This window comes from Raphanus sativus, chromosome 8, assembly GCF_000801105.2.
Source record: "Raphanus sativus cultivar WK10039 chromosome 8, ASM80110v3, whole genome shotgun sequence".
NCBI classification, from domain to species: domain Eukaryota; kingdom Viridiplantae; phylum Streptophyta; class Magnoliopsida; order Brassicales; family Brassicaceae; genus Raphanus; species Raphanus sativus.
In genome coordinates this window covers 2497046-2514896 of record NC_079518.1, presented here as the reverse complement: position 1 = coordinate 2514896, position 17851 = coordinate 2497046, and the positions used below count along the sequence as shown (strand labels likewise).

The 17851-nt window shown below is 32.0% G+C and overlaps 2 pseudogenes; one reads left to right on the top strand and one right to left on the bottom strand.

Annotated features, from left to right (window-relative positions):
* Positions 1-6657, bottom strand: part of LOC108819677 (pentatricopeptide repeat-containing protein At5g56310-like) — an 8347-nt pseudogene extending 1690 nt beyond the window's left edge.
* Positions 6658-7995: 1338 nt separating this feature from the next.
* On the top strand, positions 7996-10328 carry LOC108821006 (chaperone protein ClpB3, chloroplastic-like; annotated as a pseudogene).
* The last annotated feature ends 7523 nt before the right edge of the window (positions 10329-17851 follow it).

Sequence of the window (17851 nt, the reverse complement as noted above, 5' to 3'; positions counted from 1 at the left end):
GATCAAACCATTCCAAGAGAACACATTTCTCTCTGTCATTTCTTCGAAAACTCTTTCACAAGCTTCAACGTCTCCAACACTCGCGTAACCCTCCAAAACCGTGTTCCACGACATCACATCTCTACAAGGCATCGAATCGAAAAGACTCCTAGCTTCCATCATGTTCCCTGTTTGGATATAACCAGATACCATAGTGTTCCATAACACAGTGTCTCTCTCAGGAGACAGATCAAAAAACCGCCGAGCAGAGACTAAGTCCTTGTTCAATATATACCCATTGATTAATGAAGTCCAAATAACTACATTTCTCTCACCCATCTCACAGAACACTTTATTAGCCGATGCTAACACTCCTGCACATGAGTACATCTCAATCAGCTTTGTTCCTACATAAGGGTTTGACCTAAACCCTGTTTTTATAGAAAAGCACTGCAACTCCTCTCCTTGTCTTAGTTCCTTAACCATCACGCAAGCTTTTAAAACGACAGGGAGAGTAAAACAATTAGGCATCAAATCGTTCCTTCTCATTCTCTTGAACAACAACAAAACGTCGTCGTACGAGTCGTTTTGGTTATACCCATTTAACATGGCGTTGTAAATAGAAACACTTGGTTGAGGCATTCTGTCGAACACTTGGCGTGCGTGATCGATTCTCGCGATCCGACAACAAGCGGAGATGATTCTCGGACCGACGTATTCGTTGTCTTCTAACCCGTAAGCTAGAGTCTGTGATTGGATTTGAAGAAGGTGTTTCTGGGTTTTACATGACTCCAAGAAAGAGATGAGCTTCTCTTCCAAAAGCCTCTTTGGTGATTTTGAAACTAAAGCTACAGAAACACTCGCAATTTTCGATTACGATTCAAAAAACAAAAGACGAGTCTTTCTCGAGAGGGTTCGATTGAGAAAACAAAAGCCTTCTCATGTCTTTTTTAATTTTTTTTTATTAGTTAGACAGGACCGGCGGTCCGAATGAGAATCACTCCTCTAGTGACGGTCCGATTACATCATCAAACCCGAGTTCTAATTTAACCGTCGAAGTCGAACCATACACCGTATAAAAACCGGTTCACATTAAACCACAGTGGCAATCAGATTCCGGAAGTATACAGAGTAGACAGAAGTCGAAGGACTTGAAAGACAAAAGCCAACACCTTCTTAAGGGGTTAGAAGGTTATGCATACACTGACTGCTGCTCGTGTGTGTAAACCAATTGTATTTTTTTACTACTCGATTCTATTTTTACCAAGGAGGTTAAATTGTTGCTTTTACGTTCACAAAACATATTCTCAATGGAAAAATCTTAAATACGTATTTAATCAAATAAAATTACAAGGAGCAACTAGTATATATATCAACACTCATTCAAATGTTTCTAGGGAGGTAACTCGATTACTGTATCAAACTTGAACTCAAAAGTTTCCGGGTTTAAGTAATTGAAAAACTCTGCAATCACTACTTTTTACCTTATCAATACATAGGTAAGACCTCAAATTATCTCTAAAATTGTTTAATCTTATTATACCGAATCTGATTAGCTATGCTTTGCGGTAATAATAGTGTGGGCCAAAACTAGGTGTCATAGTATATACTACTACTAAGCCCTATGCTATCCAGCCTCAACATTTACTCTGAATTTACATTCCTCCAAAACATACCCAAAATAAACAAGCCTATGAAGACCTATATAAAGTTCAAGTAGTTAACTGTATGGTCATAGGTGTAATAGAGATGAGGCGGTGTCATTGTATAGGAACATCATTTTCAGCAGCCTATTCTACTAACCCTACTAATATGTATAGCATTCGGTAACTGAACCCTAAAAACTCTTATTTGCGTAAATAGAAAAGGCTCTACTTTCCTGTTTCATCGTTCTGAAACAAATTACTCATAGCTCTTACTTAATCGTTTACTCTCTGAGCATCTCCAACCCAATCTCAAATCCTCAAATTTTGAGTTTTTTGTCATTTTAATCCAACCTAAATTCTTTAAATTTTGAGATTTTGAATAGTAACATCTTAAATTTGAAGTTTCACTATTCAAAACCTCAAAACTAGTATTCATTTTTTTCTTAGTCTTTACAATTATTTTCTTTCACAAATACATCTACCAATTTTATTTATAATAGCTTAAACACACCAAAATAAAATAAAAATTGAACAAATATTATATAATATTAAAATAAAATTCACACAAATAGAAATATATATTAAGTAAAGGTTACGCAAAATAAAATACATTAAACAAACTTAACATAAATTAAGACAAATTATATAAATGTTTAAATATACATATCTTACAGGTGGTACCAAATACCGGAATTCATTGGCTAACCGATGTGTGTTGTTTTATTATATATATAACTTATATTATTTTTATTATATAAAATTGTAATATTGTGTGTTGTATAATTTATTAAAAGTATATTTTATAATAATATATTAAAAGCATGTTTTATATGTATTTGTGAAGTTTTATCATTATTAGTATTTTTTATTAATGTTAGGAACTAGTCTAAATAAATAATTTTTTTAAGAATTTTTTTTGAGGTTTTATAGTTTGAGTAATTAATCCTCAAATCCCCATTTTGAAGTTTTGTTCCCCTTTAAAATAAGGTAATAGGTTGGAGATGCTCATAGTTATAAAAGATTAGATGTTTGCCATTTGTATTAGTTCATGGACTTCAGGAATATTTTTATATATCGACGCACACCTAATATCTTAAGTATCTAGGCTTGTTCATTTGTACATAATAATGAGGATTATATACCTTACAATTTGCTCTACATAATAAGAGTTCATGAACTCGTATAGCCACAAACACACATCTATATATATTATAGGAGTAGGGTAGAGTTGAAACCGAGGAGCAAAACTAAGAAATAGTAAAAGCTGATATAATAGAATAGGATTTGTACTCGCCAGACTGAAAACCAAAACAAAAAACTCAACTGCATCAATGAGTCTTTACCGCATGCAGTTGTGTAATCGTCAGACTGAAACAAAGAAACTTAACTGCATCAATAAGTCCGTACCACAGTTTTCTATGTCTCAGTGACTAAGTTAAGAGTCCAACATCTGTTTTTAATAGCCCTTAATTTAAACTCATTCACATAATCTATACTGATTCACTCAATCAATCTCTCTCTCTCACTCTCTCCTTCGCTTTTTGATTACTCATTTGTTTTTAAATATAGATATAACTCTTGGGAAGAATATGATTGATTACATATCTAGGGTTAGCCTTCTTTCACTAAATCATGATTTATTTCTTATTTTCATGCATATTTTATTTATCCTTTTATCACACAAACAAGCCTCAGCCGAGGTCACATATTTGATATTTGACTCCTTTACAAGATAAACTTTTTTTTAGGTTGGCGTTTGGATTTTCTTAGATTTGTAGCGTATAATGTCATGACGATGAACTGGCTAAAAAAAACAAATTAAACAAAAAGACGAAATTCTCTTTTTCAGAAATGTTGCAAAATAGATATAATCATAAATGTAAATTAAAAGGATTAAACATAAGAGTTAGTTATAACTCAAGTAGAAGTAGTCCAGAACTAAGTTGATATCTCCAGTCTCCTCTCCCTAGTAAAGTCAGTTCTATGTTCTTTTTATTTCTCCAAAGGGAAAAGAAAAGTTCAAAGAACATAGATAGAACGAGACACATTAAACAAAAAGACGAAATTCTCTTTTTCAGAAATTTTGCAAAAATAGATATAATCATAAATATAAATTAAAAGGATTAAACATAAGAGTTAGTTATAACTCAAGTAGAAGAAGTCCAGAACTAAGAGCATATTTATTGGGGTATGTTGGAGGGGGATTTTGGTGGGGGGGACCATAAAGGGTGGGAACCAAGAAGAAGAAAGGAGAAGAAGTAGTCTCGCGAGGATACGTTTTCTGGGCAGTTTTGTGGACCCCACGACACGTGGCGGCCCGCGATTGGTTTGTTTTAATTTTTTTTTTTAAACGAAAAAGAAAAAAAAAAAGGAAAAAAGAAAGAAACCCAAATGGATATCAGCCATAATTATGCTCTAAGGGCATAACTGGTTTCCCTGCTACCACCCGCAAACGCAGCTTTTGCGGTTCGCAGCGGTTATTGACGTTTCGAAACAATCACAGAAAACGCTACAAATCGCTTCAAACCGCTCCGAACCTCTTAAAATCAAAAGTTAATTCCAGCTAGCGTTTGCGGTTGCGGGCGGTTGCGGGAGGATAAATTTTTTTCTTTAAAAAAAAATAAATAAAATAATACTAAAAATATCCAATAAAAAATTTAAATTGAAATAATAGAAATTATAAAATATATACATATTATATTTTAATTTATATCATAAAATTTTAAAAACCAAAATATTTTCTATAAATTTTTAAAATTTAATAATATGATTTTATAAATATAAATTTTATATTTATTATATTATTATAGTTTTTAATACTTTTATAATTATATAAAACGTAAATATTGTTAATTTATTATTTAACAGATGGTGCAATTGGTAGTTTACCAGTCATAAGAGTCCCGCAAACGCAACAATTTCTAACCACTGTACCAGTCGTACAAATCTCTCGAAAACGCTTAAAACCGCAATCACGCACCCGTAAACTCCCGCAACCGCAACCGCAACGGCTGCGGTTAAACCAGTCAGCCCCTAAGTTGATCTCTCCAGTCTCCTCTCCCTAGTAAAGTCAGTTCTATGTTCTTTTTATTTCTCCAAAGGGAAAAGAAAAGTTCAAAGAACATAGATAGAACGAGACAACACTTGGTCTCACAAACAGCTCCGAACCCGAAAGGGGCAGATGATAATACGAAAAAACAAAACAAAAATAGTTTAAAGCTGCTCCTTCATACAAATATAAACTTCTCACATAACTCCAAAATACAACACTCCCTCTCCAGGGTGAATTTCACTTATTGTCATTATCAATTACTTTGGCATGTCTCTTTCGATATTCCAACAAATATGGATAAAATCTAACATTAATGGATAAATTTTTATTAAAACACACTCATTTATTCCGCTGCCTTAATTATAACCATTATGTGGAGGCAGAGGCCGCCAAAGAGGAGGAGCAACCCTAGAGCCATTAGCCACGGGTGCACCGATGAAGTTGTATCCCGATTCAGGCGGTGAGCGACCACCGCAACCGCTATTGGTTAGGGTTTGGTGATGTGTACCATTGTTGTGCAAATAGTAGTCTGTGCGACGGTAAGGAAGCGATAACGGTGGCGTAGGAGACCGTGGTGGATAAAGATATGGTTGCACAAGTGGTGGTGGCGGTGGCGGCAGAGGTGCGGAGGGAGAGAACAATCTTGGTGGATACATCATTGGTTTGTATGGTGTTATTGGGTCTCCTATATGCAAATCTCCATGCTGATAACTATATAGAATATAACGGCGTCGATTCAAATGATATCTATAGCAGTAGTTCAAAGGAAAATGAATTAAAATTGCATAAGAAAGAGAGAAACCAAAAATACCTAAATGATGGAGGACCTTGATGAGGAGGAAACGTATTGTTGCGAAGAAGTTCACGAGCTTTGTTAAGTGACTCCGTCTCCCTCTCTAAAATCACCATACCAAAAGTTAAGTTTATTTATGCAAACTCGTATAAATTAATACTATATAAGAAAGCAGGGTCACTTGCCTTGACGGTGGCGGTTCATGTGGCCACCGAGAGCTTGAGATTTGAAGAACTTGAGTGAACAAAATCTACATTCGTACTCTTTTCCATCTTTGATTTGCTTCTCTCTAAACGCTTCTACTCAATACTATATTAATTTGATTCTCGCAATAAATAATCAAGTGTACATCTAGTGATTAGATGAAAACATTTGTTGTTATCTCTCTAAACCCTCTTATTCATTACACAACACACATCCAAGGCAGAAGGTAAATCAAGATTAATTTCACTAATATCAAGATTTAGTAGTTCGAATTAATAAAATAAAGAGAGTAGAGTAAGCTAGAGTAGTATGTACCAGAAGATGAAGATGAAGATGAGCCTTCTTTAAAGAATGGGAAAAAGTCAATGGAAGGATCATCAGGTAAGTTATTGAGATCAAAAGTGTTATTATCTTCAGCTCTCCTGCAAATTTTACGTATCAATATAATTAATCAAGATTTAGCAAGAGAGATAAAGAGAAAAAGAGAGGACAGAGACACCAACATGAGTACCAAGAAGAGAATGATCTAAGGTTAAAGACTTAAGGGAGTGAAGAATGGCAAGCGATAAAGAGAACCAAATTTGTGAGATCTCTTTTTATCAAGATATAATCTTTATTTCTCTAGAGATGAGAAAATTGAGCACGGAACCCAAAGTGGATTGCTTTGTGACTTCTGAGCAAGAGAACTATAACTTGAGATGGCATAATAGGTCAAGGTATCCCTTAGTATATATAATGGTCATACTCATGTATACAACAAGTCCAATGTAAATTTCCATATTTTTATTAGATGTGTGGATATTATATATCCAATTAACTTTTTCATTCATACTTTTAGTATTATATCTTTATTTCTATAGATTTTGTTGTTTCTATGAAAACTACTATGAAATGTTTAGTTTGTTAATAGCTAGTGACATGACTATTTTTCGGTATCACAGTAGTATAGGGATGTTCATGATTGTCTTGTTGTTGATCGCCATAATGTTATTAACATGTGCGTTGAGATCATTTCTTTCTAGTTTTGCCTACTCCAAATAATTAGCATGAAATTTAAATTATTAGTGTGACCTCTCTTGTCGTAACTATTTATCCTCTCTCACTTGGTTATTTGGTGGCGTGATTATCTTATTGAAAAACCTAAATATATTTTTTGCTAAAAAACAAAAATTTACAATCAAATGACCTCTATTGGAAGATCGGCACACTTTTCTCTATCATCAGAAAATCTGCTTGAGTTCATTCTTTGAAGCATTCAATTCTTTTTTTTTTATCACAGATATTTTATGAAACAAAGTCAAAATTTACAAGAAATCCCATTAGAAAGGTAAATAGACAAAAGAAAACTACAAAAACTAAAAAAGGCCCAGCCAAAAAAGTCCAAGAAGGAAGCCCAATAATCTTATCCAGCTCAACACCACAACACCACATGTTCTGATGAGACGAAGCAAAGACACGTACGCCTCTCTGCTTCGAAAGAGGAATACATCGACTCCATACGTCGCCTTGAAAGTCCTCACCGGAAGCCAAAGCGGCCAAAACCACCGGAACTGAATGCCACTCACCGAGTAACAACACAAGCAGAAAAAGAGGGCAAGACCGCCATCACTTCAAAGAAGAAGGTGATTTAGTTGCATGAAATCGATCCGATTCATCAGAAATTCCTAATCAAAATGATCATCTTTATTGATGCAGATAAGTTCGAAGATGAACCAGCCCACAACTGGGGAAGGAAAGACCATTCCGATGAAAATCGAAACCCAACTGAATCTAGAGGTTAAACATGGAGGCTAGGAGTGGAGAAGAAAATATAAAAAACAAAAGAAAAACAAAACAGCAGAAATATAAACGCCGGATGAACCAGTAAAGAGTCAGCCGTCTACACCAAGGGATAAGGAGCAATGACAGAGTCAAGAGCCGGCAAACGATACTGAAGAAGCCATCTTTTCTGGAAGGGAGCCCGATCACTCGGGAACCGAACTCATGTCATCTTCTATCCTCTAAAAGATATATGATTTGATAAGAAAGTGGAAATTGAGAGAGTTTTCTCTCTCTAACAGAAAAGAGAGAGAGATTGAAGCATTCAATTCAAGTTTTAGTTTGAGAAATTGTCTACTATCTATATATAATAGCAAACTGAATTTTAAAATCTGCTGATGTCATCATTTTTTTATAGGAAAAAAAAATCAAAATCTAACGGTGAGATTTGTTCTTAAAATATAATCCAACGGTTTATATTTTGTTCAGGAAAAAAAGTATGACGTATTGATTTACTTTAACAATCGACGTCTTCGTACCAGCAAGTCGTACCTGTTCAAAGAGATCATACCTGTTCAAAGAGAGTCGCCTCTTAAAAAAAAACTGCCTGATTTACTTTGGCAATCGACGTCTTCATACCACCAAGTCATACCTGTTCAAAGAGATATGCTTCTTAAAAACATCTTCACTTAAGAGACATGTCTTTTCAGAATGTTATATATTGAAGAGGGTTTAATTTTTTTTTTGAGATTTTCTCTCATCCTCTTCTTTGCTTATCTCTCTCAGGATTTTAAATCTCTATTTCGTTACCATCCTTTGCCGAAGATCTTATTTCCTATAACCCTCTCTCTTTTTCTGGTAATCGTATTCTCATATATTTTCCTGCAATACAGTCCTTGATGAGTTTCTGGTGAGTTTATTATCTCCTTTCCTTCAAGTAACTGTAGTTTGTGTTATGTCTCTGTTCAATTTACTTTCGTTATTGAGTTTTCCGATCTATTTCTCCGCAATCACCCAATTTACTGTCCCTGCTGAATCATTCAGGATACCTTTCCGAAAAGTTACCTTTCCAAACTGACTTGGCGTCCATATTAGAGAGACGTCAATGAATAGAAATAGTGTTTACAACTGATTTCTTCAGATTTTATGAATGTTTCCAAACGTTGAGATGGAACCGTTCATTGCTTTTATCTCGCGGGATGGCTCTAGCGGTGGATCCGCTCTTCTTCTGCGCCCCATCCATCGGCCGAACCACCGGACCCGCATGTTACTTTATCGATGGCGCGTTCGCGGCTGTTGTTACGGTGCTCCGCACGTGCATCGACGCTCTTCATTTATGGCACATGTGGCTTCAGTTTAGACTGGCTTACGGGAAGCTCGTTTGGGATCCTCGCGCCATCGCGTCACACTACGCATGCTCCCTCACTGGCTTCTGGTTCGACGTTATAGTCATCCTTCCTGTTCCTCGGGTTTAATCAACTTTTCAGAACAATCGATCTGTTACAATACTATGAAAATAACGAAAAACATTTTATTAGTATCAATTAAGCCCCCATGAATCGTTTGAAAGTGTAACCTTGGATTTATATGGATGATGTTGAAATGCACAAGTTGTTTTTTCTTTTTGCAGGCTATGTTTTGGTTAGTGGTGCCAAAGAGAAGAGAAAGTTAAGCTGATAACGACGATCCTTCTGCTAACTTTCTTGTTCTGGTTCCTCCCCAAAATTTAATTATCACTCCTTTTGCTTTGATGACAAGAATGCATAAGGCAGTGGTTATATTTTTGGGACTATTTGATGGGGTTTTGCTTTTGCCCATAACCTCATGTAAGTCCTCTCAAAAAGAGAAGGAACGCAAAAGAATTCACAATTGGATATCCATGCGTATCTGGAAACCTAACCAGCTGTGGTCAAGAAGCCTATGTGATTAGACTCTGACGGACCATTACGGTATGGTCTCTACGGCTGGGCACTGATTCTCAATGACGTACCGTGAGTTTCACCAATACAGTTATTATTATGACCTCGAACGTTGGCTCGCAGTTTATACTGAATAACACGGATGATGATGCAAAAAAGATCGCTTATGAAAAGATTAAACAAAGAGTGATGGACGCTGCAAGATCGATTTTTCGTCCAGAGTTTATGAATAAGGTTGATGAGTATATAGTTTTCCAGCCTCTTGACCCCGACATGATCAACAGCATTGTCCGGTTACAGGTACGCTTTTGTAATAGAAACTGCCCCTGTAACAGAATCTGTTGTTAATACACTCTTTTTGTTGTGTGTATACTACAACTTGCTCGTGTGCAGAAGCGAGTTGCAGACAGGAAAATGAAGATAGGGATCATAGATGCGGCTGTGGATCTTCTTGGAAGCCTCGTGTATGATCCTAACTATGAAGCTAGACTTGTGAAGCGTGTGATACAGCAAAATATCGAGAACGAGCTCACAAAAGGTATATTGAGGAGATTTCAAGGAAGATGGCAGTCTAATCGATACAGAGGCTACATCGTTTTCAGGAAACGCTCATTTTCAAGAAGATTGAGGCAGAAACAGCAGATACTGAAAAAGAAGATGATTTCTCAAAATAGAGCAGTTGAGAAACGTCACCTTTGAAGTCAACAAGCTTCAGATTTTTTAGTACAGAGCATCTTGTGGAATTTTGGAGGTGATTGTTAAGAGAAGATGAAGGAAATCAGGTTATAATTCGAAATTACACAGTGATATTGCAACCTCAAAAACGCATGGGATGCTTTTAAGGATCAGTGTGAAAAAGAATTACGATATGGATGTTGTTAAGTTTCCATTTCATGATATAAAATCATGTCAAATATCATATGATCATAATCATTAACAAATCACGTGAGGTTATATTTTCAATATATGGTAGATTGGTGGGAGCTTTTTATTTTTACAAAAATTCATATATAAATATTTTACATTTTTTCCAAATAAAAAAATAAAAAAGAAAGTAAATAATATATGAATGTGATAGATATTATAAAATCATCCTCTACAGTATATTATAGAAATATTGAAAAATAATTAAACGGATAATATCTAATAACCTTTTGGATTTTACCATTAATATAATGTGACTGTGCCTATCTTTTATATTACAATATAATTTACTATCTAACTAAAGTGGTGATTTTTGTGACAAAAAACTATTATCTTTAATTGACTAATACATTTAGAATAATTGACAAGTTGTAAGTTATACTCTCTTGCAACATATATTTGGCACTCACTTTGTTAATATTTTATAAGTTAGAAAATGAGAGGAACCCACTTTCAAATTTTCTTAGATCAACATTCTCTATATAGGAAATTAGTTAACCAATGTCTAAGATTATTCTTTTTTTAATATGAATTACTTACGTAGGGTTGATTTTAAATTTAAAGCATCCATTACGTCTTTTAGAATAATCATTTCATTCCATTACAATTTTCCAACAGTTGAGTCTTCTAAATTACCATTTATCTTCACAATTATATCTTATATCTTGACAAACCTAACAAATTGTATTAAAGTTTCAGAAAAAAAAAAATTTGTATTAAAACTCTATACAATTTGTAGACACTCAATTAATTTAACATTATATATTTGCATCACTCGTATGATGGTTTAAAAAAATGTAAATATCTATTAGTTTGACCCAAAAATGAACAATCGGAACAGTACTCTTTGGTCAGCCAGAAAACATTCGTAGCTAGATTACAGCTATTTGGACAGTAGTCATATGCTATTTAATATTTAATAAATCTTATATTTATAGAAGTAAGACTATGTTGTAATAAAAAAATCTTCCGGAAATAAAAAGGTCAAGATTAATTTTTATTTTTATTTAACTTTTTTGAATTTTTACTCGTAACTATAAATAGATTTTTTTACAAATTGCTGTTTTGTTAGAAATGCTCTTTTGGCAAAATATTAAAACATCTATACAAATTTTCTTCTTACTCTTTTGAGTATCTAACATTGTCAATATTTTATATTTTTCATAAATTCCTTAGTTGATTAGTATTTTATAATAAAATATAAAATAAACTTAAAATAATCCAAACTAATTTTATATATATGTACAGTATATCTTGTAAACTTGTGTATAATAAAATATATAGTTAATAAATAGGGAGAAAATGATACATAAATAAAAATTTCTATAAATAAAAAATAAATATAATCACAAATCAATATATTTTATTAAATAAATTAAACTAAAATTTTAATAAAAAATTAATAGGCCGCGCGAATGCGCGGACTTGTTTCCTAGTATACATAAAAGCACAACTTTATTATTTAACCAAAAACATCCTCTTTCTTTCTCTTTATTTTTCTTCATATCTTTTTCTAAATGTTCACTAAATTTTTTAATATCTTTTTAATTACTAGGAAAATAAAGCCTTTTAGTTTTCCATCTCTTCATTTGTTTGTATCCTTTTAGTTTTGTTATTATACTTTCTCATATGATTCCGAAAAGATTGCGACCTTTGCCGGTTTATGGCTCTGGAAAAATGTGTTTCTTGTCGGTTTGTGTAAAACTTTCATGTTTTTAATATAATTCAACAGAACAAAGAAAAAGAGTTAAGTGACTAAATTTTTAATTATTGTGTTACAAATCTAATGTCTAATGCTATTTTTAGTCTTGATCATAAAGCCCAAAGTCCCAATTAATCCAAAAATATCAATTCTATAAAAACATAAATCTTCTCTATTAAAAGAAAAGTACAATTTTTATCTACCATTTAGAAGTTACATTGGACCATCTAATTAAACATTATAAGAAGACCTTTTAATATACTAAACGTCACGTCACATATAAGAGGACCGTTCAATATATAAACGTTAATATATTAAACATTACATATTGGACCATCACTACAAGAAAACATGCTCATACTGAGGGCATAAATCGTCGGTATGTCGTCGGAATAAGCGAATTCCGACGCCATACCGATGAAACATGTCCTCGGAAAAAACTCCTCGGAATTTCATTTTTCCTCGGAATTTCCTCGGAATTTTCTGACGGAATTTCGAGGAAACAAAATTCCGAAGAAACTGTGAGGACGAGGGTTCGTCGCACATTTCCTCAGAATTTTCCGAGGAACGTGGTCGTCGGAATATTCCGAGGGACCACCTTCCTCGGAATTTTCAAAAAAAAAATTAAAAAAAAATTAAAATTATTTTTTTAATGAAATTCGAAAATATAAAATATAAAATAAAAATTGAAATTGAAAATATATTAGATAATATTATTCAAAGTTGTACAAAGTAAAATATATTAAAAATAGTTTAATAATTACTAAAAATAGTTTTTAATCACAAAAATATAAAATATATAAAAAAATAAATAGTTTAATAATTACAAAAATATTTTTTAATCACAAAAAAATATATAAAAAGTATATATATAAATAGTTTTAAAATTACAAAAATAGTTTTTAATCACAAAATATAAATATATTTTAAAAATTCCAAAATAGTTTTTTAATCACAAAAATATAAATATATATATTTTTAAAATATATATAAATAGTTTTAAAATTCCAAAAATAGTTTAATATTTACAAAAAACGTTTCATAAATATTAAAAATGTTTGATAAATACAGAAATGATTTTATATACAAAAACGTTTCATTTATAATTCATAAAATAGATTTTATATACAAAAAACGTTTTCAAAATTATTTGTAAACACCAAACTATTATAAAACTTAAAAAAAAATTCTACACAATCAAATAATCACAATCCTCAATACAAAACCACAATCAAACTTCCATTATACAATCCTACCAATCACCCTAACAAAAATCTATCAAAAAACTTCTAAAATCATCAAATCTAACCTAACAAATAGATTGGGAAGGTTCTTACATGATTTGGGAATCAAATAGAGGAGGAATAGGTCGGATTGGCCGGAAATCGTCGAGAGAGAAGGGGAGGTCGGCGGAGATGGCAAGGAAGAAGAAGAGAGAAATGAGGAAGAAGAAGAGATCTGTGTTTATAATTCCGAAGTTTCTGACGGAAACTATCCGTCGGAATTTTCTCAGTTTCGAAAATTTAATTTTCGCAAAATATTTCGCGAAAATTATGGCGGTTAAATGAAAAAAATTCCGAGGAAAATTCAAATCCCTCAGAATTTCCTTGGTATATTCCGAGGAAATTCCGAGGGATATATGTTTGGGGTTTCAAAACCTCAATTTGTTTTGCCCAATATCATTTCTTATACTAATGTAATGATAAAATTGAATATTCTTTGTATAGATGATCATAAACCATGAAATAACAAAATTCCAAAATGAATTGTAAGTATTCCTTTTACCATTCATTAAAGTGTATAAGTGTTTGATCTTATGTTGTGGGAAATTCGTTCATACAATCAGAAAGTGTTTATTATCGGGTAACACACCTATTTTTGGTTTAAGACACTTAATAATCAGTTTAAGACACTTAATAAGGCTTATATACGTGTTATTCAAACCGCAAAACGTTTTTTTCGGTTACAAAACCTTGTTCCTCGGAAAAGCCTCAGAATATTCCGAGGAAATTCCGAGGAAAATGTGTTTTTCCTCGGAATTTCCTCAGAATATTCCGAGAAATTCCGAGGAAGCTAAACCCTATAGTAAAATCCCTAAATCACTCGGAATTTCCTCGGTAAATTCCGAGGAAATTCCGAGGAACCTAAACCCTAAAAGTTAAATCTCTAAATCCCTCGGAATTTCGTCGGTTTTGTTCGAAGAAAACTCTTTCCTCGGGATTTCCTCGGAAAATACCGACGGAAAGTGATTTTCTCGGAATTTCCTAGGTATTTTCCGAGGAAATCCCGAGGAAACGTAAAATTTATGTTTCTTCGGAATTTCCTCGGAAATTCCTCGGAATATTCCGAGGAATTCATTTTCCGTCAGTATGTCCGTCAGTATTTCCCTGTTTTCTTGAAGTACTAATAATAGGAATCTCAAACAATGTTGAAAAGTTATGAATTTTTATAGAAATTTTATTTTTTGTTAAAAATTGTATCTTTTCATTATTTGTTTAAATATTTGTGTATTAGTTAGCATTTAAATTGAAAACATGTAATTATTTAAATGAAAAGTTGTGACTATTCATATATGTATCATTTCAAAATAACTACTTTTAAATTGAAAATATATGACTATTTAAATTGAAAAATTGCAACTATTCATATAATTATCATTTTAAAATAACTACATTTAAATTAAAAATTTGTGACTATTCATATATATAGAAAGTTGTATCTCTTAATTTTTTGTACAAATATTTATGTATTTTCGTTTTTATTATGCTTTTATCTATTTATTAATATTTCATAAATATTTGTAACTTTTTATATCTAAAAATCAGTGTATTAAAATGAAAAATTAAATCTCTTGAGTTTTATACATGAAAGTTTCATCTCCTATATGGTTTACATGAAAAAACTCTAACACTGTTGAAAAGTTGTGTATTTTTGAATAAATTTTATTTCTTGTTAAAATTATATATTTTCATTATATATTAAGGTGTGTCTTTTTATTGTTTGTTTCAAAAGTTGTGTATAAGTTAGTATTTAAATTTTATACAAATATGTTTGTTTTCAAATTTGCATATTACACATATCTAATGATTTTGTATATTACACATATCTAATGATTTCAAATTTGCATATTACAAATATGTTTGTTTTCAAATTTGCATATTACACATATCTAATGATTTTGTAATACTAACTAAATCAAATTAGTTTAAGAGGCGTTCGTACTTCTTCGTTGACGACATAATAAAAGATATATTTTTATTTAAAAAGATTTTAATCTTTCAAAAGATATTTTTTATTTATTATAAAGTTATATAATTTAAATTTTAGAGTAACTTACTTAAATTTATAAAAGATGTATAAATGTTTTGGTATGAAAACATATAATTATTTATACAGTATTTTCACTCTATATCCAAATTTTTTTGTGGAATGTCATAAGACTTTCTTGGAGTGTTCTAAGAAGTTCTTAAACTGTATTTGAACGTCACCGTATCCATTGGTGTGTTTCGAAGCAATTTTAAGAAATTTTGGAGTTATTTAAAATGCATAACTACACATAATTTTCAGAATTTTCAGAGTTTTATGAACTTGATGTGATCATCATTACCCTGCCACATGTGCATTTTAAGCAACTTTGGGAGATTTTAAATTTTTTGAAATGTATAATTGCACAGAATCTTCAGAATTTTATCTATTGATTGAGAACTAGCTATTGTGATATTGAGCTCATCTTTTCAGAAACAGTAAACATTTTGATTAACTTTCTAATGCCACCAGTTTGAAGACAATCGGATCCTTAGTCAAAAGTTTTGATAATTTTACTGAAGAGTGGTCGTTTGACGAAAAGGAAACTTAATATCCTAAGCCATCTGTCATAAGACTTCTTTGGAACGTCATTACTGTATCGACTGGTTCATACTGAAAAGTGGTCATTTGACGCACAAAGAAAAAACTTAATATCCTAAGACATATGTGGACAATACACATAAGGTTGTGGAATGTAAGCAGACATCCTTGGAATGTCATAAGACTTCTTTGGAATGTCATAAGACTTCCTTGGAATGTCATAAGACTTCATTGGAATGTCATGAAACGTTCCTAAACTTTATTTAAATGTCTTTACCCTATTTTGGTTTGTTTCGAGCAATTTTAGGAGATTTTGGAATTATTTAAATTCATAACTGCACAAAACTTTTAAAAATTTTATAAGACTTCTTTGGAATGTCATAAGACTTCTTTGGAATGTCATGAGACGTTCTTAAGCTATATTCGAACGTCATTACTGTATCCACTCGTTTATTTCGAAAAAATTTATGAGATTTTGGAGTTGTTTAAATACATAACTGCACAAAATTTTTAGAATCTTCAAAAATTTCAGAGCTTTATGAACTTTATGTGATCGTCATTACCCTACCTACTGGTACATTCTAAGCAATAAGACTTCTTTGGAATGTCATATGAGTTCCTTGGAATATTCTGAGACGTTCCTAAACTGTATTTAAACGTCATTACCCTATCCACTGGTTTGTTTCGAGCAATTTTGGGAGATTTTGGAGTTATTTAAATGCATAATTACACAGAATCTTTAGAATTTTATCTATTGATAGAGAACAAGCTATGGTGATTTTGAGCTCATCTTTTCACAATTGATAGAGATTTTGATTATCTTAACAATGCCACCAGTTTGAGGTCGATCGGGTCCTTAGTCAAGAGTTATAATAATTTTACTGATAAGTGGTCGTTTGACGCACAAAGAAAAAACATAATATCCTAAGACATATGTGGACAATGCACATAAGGTTGTGGAATGTAAGCAGACATCCGTGGAATGTCATAAGACTTCTTTAGAATGTCATAAGACTTTCTTGGAATGTCATATGACTTCCTTGGAATGTCATGAAACGTTCCTAAACTTTATTTAAACGTCATTACCCTATTTTGGTTTGTTTCGAGCAATTTTAGGAGATTTTGGAATTATTTAAATTCATAACTGCACAAAATTTTCAAAAATTTTATAAGACTTTCTTGGAATGTCATAAGACTTCTTTGGAATGTCCTGAAACGTTCTTAAACTATATTCGAACGTCATTACTGTATTCACTCGTTTATTTAGAAAATTTTTAGGAGATTTTAGAGTTGTTTAAATACATAACTGCACAAAATTTTCAGAATTTTCAAAAATTTCAGAGCTTTATGAACTTTATGTAATCGTCATTACCCTCCATACTGGTATATTTTAAGCAATAAGACTTCTTTGGAATGTCATATGAGTTCCTTGGAATATTCTGAGACGTTCCTAAACTGTATTTAAACGTCATTACCCTATCCATTGGTTTGTTTCGAGCAATTTTGGAAGATTTTAGAGTTATTTAAATGCATTGTTACACATAATCTTTAGAATTCTACTGGTACATTGATAGAGAACAAGCTATGGTGATTTTGAGCTAATCTTTTCAAAATTGATAGAGATTTTGATTATCCTAACAATGCCACCAGTTTGAGGTCAATCGGGTCCTTAGTCAAGAGTTATAATAATTTTACTGATAAGTGGTCGTTTGACGCACAAAGAAAAAAACTTAATATCCTAAGACATATGTGGACAATGCACATAAGGTTGTGGAATGTAAGCATACATTTTTGAAATGTCATCAGACTTCTTTGGAATGTCATAAGACTTCCTTGGAATGTCATAAGACTTCTTTGGAATGTCATGAAACGTTCCTAAACTTTATTTAAACGTCATTACCCTATTTTGGTTTGTTTCGAGCAATTTTAGGAGATTTTGGAATTATTTAAATTCATAACTCCACAAGACTTTCAAAAATTTTATAAGACTAATTTGGAATGTCATAAGACTTCTTTGGAATGTCCTGA